Below are 9,813 nucleotides of genomic sequence, written 5' to 3' on the forward strand. Positions count from 1 at the left end.
TTGGCCTTTCTCAAAGGCAGGGAAAACCTGCATCTTGCAGGTTGGGTTTGGCGACTTTCGCCCTTCATATACGGCATGTGCTTTCTTCATGCGCATTCTTAGGATGGGGGAAATTCTTGCAGGGCTTTATGTTGATCTGGTTGATCTCTTTTGAAAAATTAGATGATATAAGGAGGTAGAATACACCCTCCCATGGCTTTCTGCCAGCTGAGGCGGCAGGAGAGGCTGTGGGACCTTTGCCAGAGCCTTTGCACGAATGCTCTTCTCCTTAAAGCACCAAATTTTTACTAGGAGGTGGCTCTCTGCTGCCAGCTGCAAGCAGCACAAGCACAGCTCTGTGGAGGAGAATTTCTTTCAATCATCAGGTCTAAGGATTGCTACAAGCCGACATTGCAGATCCAAGTACTCGCCTATCCCCTGGGAACAGACAACTGGATCCATCACCAAGCGATGGAAAAGGTTGGGTGGCTCAGCTGTTTGAACATCTGGGGGCAAACTGATCTCCTCAGGAAGGCTCTTGTTACCCATAATGAAGTGGTTGAGGCATTTCACTTCCAGGGATAAGAGCAGTCTCTCGCTGATGTCCATAAGTCGCATCAGGAAATGTCTCCTGCACCACTCTGACACGGGAATGATGTTCAGGAGGTGCATGACAATGGTCTTCACGGTGTAGGTGGAAAAGCCTATACCCAGCTGAAGATGGGAGAAGAGCTGCAGGCATCTCAGGTGCAAGCTGCCAGGAGGGGCCTGCCTGGCAATGTGCTTGAAGAACTTCATCTCTGCCACATCATAGGTCTCCAGCCACAGAGTGCTTGGGGTTCCAGCATATCCTAGCTGGCTGCTCACAAAGATGTCAGAGTTACCTCTCCGCACCCCGAAGACCATCTCAATCCTGAAGCTTTCCCTGCCGTTGGTCACCTTGAATTGGCAGGAGCGTGTGGAGGGCAGCAGCACTAAATGCCAGTTGTGGGACTGAGGCAAAGCTGGCCAGACTGCTCTCACCAGTTGGTAGAACCAGCGGGCAGTTTTCTGCACGTCCAGGTAGGAGCCGGTGCACAGGGTGTCCAGGAGGCTGGGATCCTGATTCCTCCTCAGCTCCTCCTCGGGGTGGTGCAGGAAGCACAGCATGTTCTCAGCCTGTTGCTCCCTGGTGCAGGTGCACTCCAGCTGCACAAGGACACGGAAGTTCCTCATGTGCCCCTGCCCTGCACTGTCCAGCTGCAGGTGGAAGCTGTGTCCTCGCGGAGGAGTCATGGGGATGAGCACGCGGTACACCACATCCTGCTCACGGGGACTCCAGCCTTCAAAGGCACTGCCCACCCCGATGGCTCTTTGCAGGACTGGGTAGAAACTGTTTGACAAGATGTGTCCAAAATAAACCATGTAATTGTCCATCAGGTCAGTTGTCCACTCACAGCCTGCCCATAGGTCCTGTACAGGCCACTGGATGCACTCCACTATCATCCTTCCTACGTTCTCTTGATCACGATCATCTGCTTCATTTCCACCCTCATCTTCACTTGCATTCACACTTTCTTCTTCAGGCTCCTCTCTCCTCATGCTCCTTTTGCACCCCATAAACCAAAGGACCAAGAGAAGGACCAGAAGCAGAGCAACAGCTAAGAGCTGCAAATACTTCCACACTCCACTTTGCTCCAGGGCCTACTGCTCCATCTCCCACTCCAGCCAAAACCTTTCCAGTTCCTCTTGCTCTGCCTGCACCTTCATGTGCAGAGATGTTTCCTCATCCCAAACATCACCCTTGGGCTGTGGGTACTGGATGAGTCTTTGCAAGAGCAAGAAAAGGAATACTATGGAATTCATAGCCTGCAGGAGGACAGAGAGAAGGTCTTGAGTGGTGCTGTGAGGGAGGCAATTAGCATTGGGTGAAGCAGGGATGGGGATCCTCAGGGATCTGAGGTCTGGAAGGACAGGGCCTCACACAGCTGGCAGGCAGTAGCAGCATCAGCCCTGTGGCCTGCCCAAGGCTCTCCCACGAGGGGCTGTTCCTGCATGCAGAGGGAGAACCCAGCCCCAGGGGCAGCATTTCTGGCCCAGCCCTTGTTCCCAGCCCAGCCTCCCCACCACGTGTGCACTCACCGCTTGCCAAAGCAATGCAGGGCCAGCATTACCTGCTGGGGCCTTTTAGAGCTGCCCCCTTTGTGACACATCCCCCGTGATGTCACACGTGTCACAGATGTCACAACCCAGCCAACCCCACTCTTTATCCCCACCCTGGCTCAGGCACTCAGAGTGGCCCTTTAGTGAAGCTTCTTCAAAGAGTTCCCATTGTTCTTTCTTTTGGATTTATTTTCATCTGCCCTTCATTGGCAATCTCATAGATATCTCTGTTGGAAGGCACCCTTGAGGATCACTGAGTTTAAGCTTTGACTCCTCACTGGTTGAGCTATACTGAAATCTCAGTGTCAGTGAGACTGAAGAGTCTCTGAAGATCCCACAGTGCAACTGCAAACTTAACACTGCCTCCTCTATTAATAAATTGAGTCCCCAAATATTCCATGCCTTTTCAATCCCTCCAAAGAGGTGACTCAGCTATTTCCCTAGGCAGCCAGTTTCCATGCTTGATATTAGTTTTCATGAAAGCACTTTTTCTAAGATCCAATCTAAATATCAACATGTGATACCACTTGACGTCATTTTCCTTGGTCTTACTGCTTGTTTCCTTGTGTCACTGGACAAATGGAATCTTCAGACAAGCCCCTCCTTAGCCCAAGATTTTGTCAACAGCTCATATTTAAGAAATCTCTCTTGTCTGCAAGTTCTAAAGATCAAATCTATTTATAAAATGCATTATTTATTAAACAGACAGGAGATAATAGATAAACGATCTCTGTCATAGTTACTTATGACTCAGTATAAAACTAAAAGGAACTAGAAGTAGATCACAGCATAACAAACAATGTACAACATGAAGCTAACCATATTAAAGCTTGTCAAGGAAACAGCACTGATCAGGAGTCAAATGTTACACACCACTGTGATGATAATAATAATGCAGATTTCTTTCACTTAACCTCCATGGCAGTAATTGCAAAACAAGTGTCCTTGTCCACAGGAGAAGCATCACACATTTCCAGAGAAATGTACAGAAAACTTCTGCTTTGTGAAAGTTTGGTATGGCTTTTATAGTTATAAAGTGAGGTGCCTGTCAGTCAGAAATCCAGCTTCTTTTTCCAGATCTCACTTCAACAGTAAGATGTTTATTAGGAGGTGGGAGATGCCAGCCCACTGTTAGCTCCATGGCTCCAAAAGAACTCGCTGCAAGACTGCTGGTCCTGTTTGAATTACCTGAGCAGTTAACAAACCACAGATCAGCTCTTGAGCAGAGTAAGATGCCCTGCCACACCTGTGAGAATATATCAACCCCCACCTGACTACAACTTCCCTTCAGGGAGCTGTAAAGGACCACAAGGTGCCCTCTGAGGCACTTTTTCTCTATGCTAAACACCCCCAATATTGCAGTGGGCGGCGTTCGGAGTGCCATGACCTTCCCAAAGAAGACTCTTAAAAAAGACACCTCACTGTCTGTGAGGTGAAATCTTGGGGGATTTCAGCTCTTTTATGATTCAAGTGACACAGAAGAAGGGATGGGGTCTTTGCGTGGAGTTCCAAGGAGAGCCTTTACTGAGCTTCTTCCTTGAAACAGTCCAAGAGTCACTCAGGCAGGGAAAACTGGGAAAGCAGGTATTTATAGAGGGATCTTAAGGGGTGGGACAGAACACTCGGGCCAATGGGATGAGGGCACAGGGGTGGAGTGAGGGGGAAGGGCCAGTGGGATACATTCAATCTGCATGTCACAACGAGGCATGCTGGGAGAAGCCTTTTTCCTCACCCTAAAAGGTGGTTCTGAGTTTTCCCTCTAGGGGAGTACAGTGCATTCTTTCCTTGTTGGCCCACCAGCCTCCGCACCCCACCTTCCTCAGCCCTTCTTCATCAGACTTGTGCTCTTACAGAAACATTTCTAAGGACTAGAATTTGTGGACATCAGTACCCTTGAAACTACATGCTCAGGTGCTCTTATTAATTAGTCCCTTAAGCTTGCTCTCCCACAAGCCTTAGGATTAGCTCCACAGACAGTTTTTTCCCTAACGCTTAAGATTTTTTACTCAAGCATTTCTTGATTACTGTGGCCAAGACAGCACCAATCACCACTTCACCCACAAGAGCATTTCTATGGACAAACAACAGGTCTAGGAGGGCACTTTTCCTAGTTGGCTCCCACAGTACCCATGTCAAAAAGCTATTTTCACTGTGGACGTCAGGAATTTTTTGGGCTTGTTTAGCTCTTCTCTGTGATATTTCCATTTGCAGCTAAGAAGTTGAGGTGCACCATGAGTATGACTTTGTGTGACTGATCAAAAATTTCCTTTCATTCTTTATAGCATCATCTGTGATGGTGGTCACAAGGGTTTTCAGGTGAAGAGAGACAAGAATGTTTACTTCATGATCAGAAGGCTTGATTTGTTATTTTATGATATATATTACATTATGACTATACTAAAAGAAATAGAAGGAAAAGTTCTCAGAAGGCTAGCTAAGCTTAGAATAGAATGAATAACAAAGGAGCTCTCTCCGACTCTGTCTCAGAGAAAGCTCGGTGTTTGATTGGCTATTAATTATACACATCTAACATGGGCCAATCACAGGTGCATCTGTTGCATTCCATGGCAACAGATAACCATTGTTTATATTCTTTTTCTGGGGCTTCAGCTTCCCAGAAGGGAAAATCTTAAAGAAAGGATTTTTATGAAAAGATGTCTGCGACACATCATCCACCAGTGTCATCATCCTGGCTCAGTGATCCATTACAGACTGGGTGAAGCTCACAGAGGGAATAGATTCTCTCAGAAAAGGGATGGCAGTCAGTGTCCCAGTGGTAACAGCACTCTCTCTCACAAGCCCCCTGGCCCCAGCTACATTAGGTTTGACTCCATGAGTATCCTTTTACTCTAGAGGAAAGATGTGGCAGCAATTTCCCCTGCCAATTGAGCAGTGCCTTCTCCATGTCCTGCATTCTCAGATCTGTGTCAGCTTTTCCCCAGGGAGTGTCTAAGGATGGGCAGTTTCTCCTCCTCCACAAGGAGGAATATTAGCAATGCCTCCTGCATGGTCCCTGACCAGCTGGAGCTGCCAGCAAGAGTTTCTGGGTCCACTTAAAATGGTGACCCTGGCTGTGACAGTATGAGAGGAAAGGGTGATGAAAGTCATCTTTGTAGCCTCTGTAGTGTGACGACCCATCCTTAAGGGGAAGCAAGCACCGAAGATTTGTAAATGCTTGTGATTGAAAGGAATAACAAAAGTCAGGGGGTCCACAAATAATCAGAAAACTTTATTAACTAACTACACACTGGGCTTGGAAATCGATATTTGTCCCCCTCCTATTATAAAGCACATGGCAGTGGGTTTTGGATAAAAGGGTAGGATTAAAGGGAAGAGAGGAATTAAAGAGGGAGAGATGTATTAAATAAAGAGAGAAAGAAAAAGACAAAGAATAAAAGAGAGAAAAAAAGAGAACACCAGTCCCAGTTACAGTGTTGATCCAGTTAATGGAATGTCAATCCAGGAGATAACCCTGGGTTCAGCATCAATCCAGCTGTGCCTATCTGGTCTATGAGATGTCCAGGGTCCTGAGGGCACTTCCCAGGCTTGGGGGTTACATTTTTATTCACAGGTTTCTCTGCCCTAAAGACAGGTTTCCCACTGTCTATGTCAATTAATTAGCATGTACAGTCCTTTCTTTCAGGCCTTCCTGGACATGGCTCAGATGGCTCTGATGGTTTTTGCGTGTCTGAATCCTGCTCTATAGTCCATGCCCTCTTCTTGGCCCTATTCTTGTGCTTATTCTTGTGCTTATGCTGTACTGTGCTGTGGCTCTTTCTCACAGAAAAGTGCTGCCATATTTCCTCCTGGTCCCCCATTTCCAGACAAATCTTGGTCTTTCTCACAGCATGTTAATACCAGCAGGCCTTGGCTATTACCAACAGTCCCTGGTTGGCTCCACTGCCATCCAATGTTCAGTGTTAGAGACATACACATTGGTCCCTTATGTTCTGAGAATCAAGAGCTCAAAAGGTCTGACTTTAGACTGCTTTACACTCGCAACAGAGTGGGCTTTAGTCATAGTTTTCCATCATTCAGGTCTTTTATCTGTAACTTTATTTGAAAGTTTGTCAACAAAAATGTTATTCCACTTGGGTTCGTAGTCAGAAAAAGTCAGGAAAGAAAAATAAGTCAGGAAAGAAAAATAAGTTTCCGAGGCTGTTCCTTAAAAAAAAAACTGTGCTAATTAGACACCTGTTAGTTCCTGGGAACAAATGAAGTTTTGTATACATTCAAAAGGGATTAAGTACAAATGGAGTTTGTCAAGGCCAAGGCCTAATGAGTGTTTCCCATATTGTAGTGCAGCCAGGGGCAGGGGGAGTGCATCACCATAATCTACCCTGCAATGGAAGTGAGCTTCTCTGGGCCTCCACATGGTGGTCATCACTGTGGATGCTGTGGGAGACTGTCGAGATGACACAGCTCTGGTGATGGCAGAGGGCTGCTGCACGGCATTTTACCTTCTCTCTGTGTATCCCACATTCTCTTCTCTTTTTCTTGTCACTATGAGCGGGTTTTCTGCTACTGCCCGCGAGGCCCACAGACCTAGCTCTGTTAATGAGCCCCTCCTTCAGCAGCCATTGAGCAGCACACTTGTGAGCCGATGCCGAAGATCCCGGTACTCGCTCATTGCCTGGGAGTGGGCAACTGGATACCATGCCAGATGATGGAAGAGATTGGGTGGCTCAGCTGATGCAATGTCCAGAGGCAAGCTAATCTCCTGGGGCAATCTCTTGTTGCCTATGATAAAGTGCTTAAGGCACTTCTCCTCCAGGCAGCGGCGCAGGTTCACATTGATATCTCCCAGGCGCCGCAAAAAATACCTCCTGCGCCATCGTGACACGGGAACAGTGTTCAGGAGGTGCATGACAATGGTCTTCATTGTATAGGTGGAAAAGCAGAAGCCCAGCTGAAGACGGGAGAAGAGCTGCAGGCATCTCAGGTGCAAGCTGCCAGGAGGGGCCTGCCTGGCAATGTGCTTGAAGAACTTCATCTCTGCCACATCATAGGTCTCCAGCCACAGAGTGCTTGGGGTTCCAGCATATCCTGGCTGGCTGCTCACAAAGATGTCAGAGTTACCTCTCCGCACCCCGAAGACCATCTCAATCCTGAAGCTTTCCCTGCCGTTGGTCACCTTGAATTGGCAGGAGCGTGTGGAGGGCAGCAGCACTAAATGCCAGTTGTGGGACTGAGGCAAAGCTGGCCAGACTGCTCTCACCAGTTGGTAGAACCAGCGGGCAGTTTTCTGCACGTCCAGGTAGGAGCCGGTGCACAGGGTGTCCAGGAGGCTGGGATCCTGATTCCTCCTCAGCTCCTCCTCGGGGTGGTGCAGGAAGCACAGCATGTTCTCAGCCTGTTGCTCCCTGGTGCAGGTGCACTCCAGCTGCACAAGGACACGGAAGTTCCTCATGTGCCCCTGCCCTGCACTGTCCAGCTGCAGGTGGAAGCTGTGTCCTCGCGGAGGAGTCATGGGGATGAGCACGCGGTACACCACATCCTGCTCACGGGGACTCCAGCCTTCAAAGGCACTGCCCACCCCGATGGCTCTTTGCAGGACTGGGTAGAAACTGTTTGACAAAACGTGTCCAAAATAAACTGTGTAATTGTCCATCAGGTCTATTGTCCGCTCGCAGCCTCTCTGCAGGTCCTGTACTGGCCACTGGATGCGCTCGTCTAGAAGCCATTTCAGATCATTGTCAGAAAAATGGTCTTCATCTCCCTCGCTGCTGTTCTCTGCCTCATCACTCCTTTTTTTCCAGGAGAAATAAAGTCCCAAGAGAAGGATGAGGAGCCCAGCAACAGCCCAGACCTGCCAGGGCTGCAAAGCAAAGCAGAGCTGGTCTCCCCAGACCCCTCCACTCTGTTTCAGGGTGAGCTGCTCCACCTGCTGCTCCAGCCTAATTCTCTTCCTCTCCAAACGCTTTCCACGCAGCTCCATGCGCAGATGTTTCTCCTCATCCAAAACATCACCCACAGGCTGCACGTACTGGATGAGGCTTTCCAGAAGCATGAAAAAGAATGTTATGGCATCCATGGTCTACAGGAGGATGAAGAGGAGGCTTAAATGGGGCCAGCAGGGAGGGAGATGACAATGAGGGCAGCAGGGATGGGAATAACAGGGATCTGGCGGCAGGAAGGACAGGGCCCCACACAGCTGGCAGGCAGCAAGGGATGTCTCACTGCCCCAGCAGCAGCAGCATCAGCCCTGTGGCCTGCCCAAGGCTCTCCCACGAGGGGCTGTTCCTGCATGCAGAGGGAGAACCCAGCCCCAGGGGCAGTGTTTCTGCCCCAGCCCTTGTTCCCAGCCCAGCCTCCCCACCACGTGTGCACTCACCACTTGCCAAAGCAATGCAGAGCCAGCGTTACCTGCTGGGGCCTTTTAGAGCTGCCCCCTTTGTGACACGTCCCCCGTGATGTCACACGTGTCACAGATGTCACAACCCAACCAAGCCAGCCCTGCCTTTCGTCCCCACCCCCACTCAGGCACTCAGTGTAGCCTGAAGCAATCAGAGGCTGGATGCACACAAAGTGCACACCGAACTGCAGGTTAAGTTGTGGACTAGAGGTGTGGCTTCTGGGAGAACCTTCTAGAGGGTTATAGCTACAGCTTGAGCAGCTCTCGTGCTGACACAATTCACAGTGGAGTGGAAGATCTGACTGTGGTGGGTCCAAGTGTGTGGTACCACCAAAGGGCCTCTGTACCCTCACTGTTTTTTTGGAGGAGTGTCCACCCATCCTTGACTCCCTGGGGAGGAGGTACCGCATTCCTGAGCACACAGGACATGGAGAAGACACTGCTTTGTCAGTGTTTGTAATTTTTGGTGCACCATTCTCTAACAGCAAAAGCTCAGTCTGGGAGTCAGATCCAAAGATGAAGAGGCTGTGGCAAGGAGCCTGGAACTAGAGACTGCTGTTACCACATGGACACTGAATGCTCTCTCTTTGTGAGAGAGTCCAATACCTCTGGAAATTTCACCCTGTGCAAAGATGCCAATAAATGGCATCTTGAGCAAATGCTTCCTCTGTTGAGTGTCTGTGCCTCACTTTGGTGGGGAATGCAGGCACCAGTACTCACTGCTTGTGGTCAGTTCACCTTGGCTGGACAGAGAGAAAAAATAAGGACCAAAGACTTGTGGGCTGAGACAAGAACAGAGAGATTGCTCAGGCTCATCTGGGAAAAGCATATTTAATTCGCTACCAATTGAATCAGAGTGAGATAATGAAAAATAAAACAAATTTTCTTAAAATATCTTTCCCACACCATCTCTCCCTTCCTTCTGGGCCCAACTGATCACTGTGTCCAATGCTGTGAGGCAGGATTCACACAGCACTTGAGTAATTCTCCATGCTGGATTGCTTAACACAGCAGCCCTTACCTCCTGAACACAAGAGGTCTTAGCCAGCTACCAAAGGCAAGTGAGCAACTTCAGCATTTTCTTTACTCATGAATATCAGCCCTTTTCCTTGACAGCTGATAGCTATTCACAGGAATTTGGCTTTGCAGACCTGAAATAACAAAGTAGGAAGTAGGAGGATCTCCGTGGAATACTTTAGCCTAAGTATTTGACAATCTGGCATAAGATCACAGCATAAAAATTAAATGACCCATGTTTGAAGACTGAATGTTCTGACCCATTATGAGGAATAGATATTTATAGGGAAACTGTAAGAAAGTGTAAAAAATACTGATTA

The 9,813-nt window shown here is 48.6% G+C and overlaps 2 pseudogenes; both read right to left on the reverse strand.

Moving 5' to 3' along the window:
- Positions 1-354: 354 nt before the first annotated feature.
- LOC131559367 (inositol 1,4,5-trisphosphate receptor-interacting protein-like 1) lies at positions 355-2,015 on the reverse strand (annotated as a pseudogene).
- Positions 2,016-6,691: 4,676 nt separating this feature from the next.
- Positions 6,692-8,370, reverse strand: LOC131559368 (inositol 1,4,5-trisphosphate receptor-interacting protein-like 1; annotated as a pseudogene).
- Between the last annotated feature and the right edge of the window lie 1,443 nt (positions 8,371-9,813).

This window comes from Ammospiza caudacuta, chromosome 6 (genome assembly GCF_027887145.1).
Source record: "Ammospiza caudacuta isolate bAmmCau1 chromosome 6, bAmmCau1.pri, whole genome shotgun sequence".
Taxonomy (NCBI): domain Eukaryota; kingdom Metazoa; phylum Chordata; class Aves; order Passeriformes; family Passerellidae; genus Ammospiza; species Ammospiza caudacuta.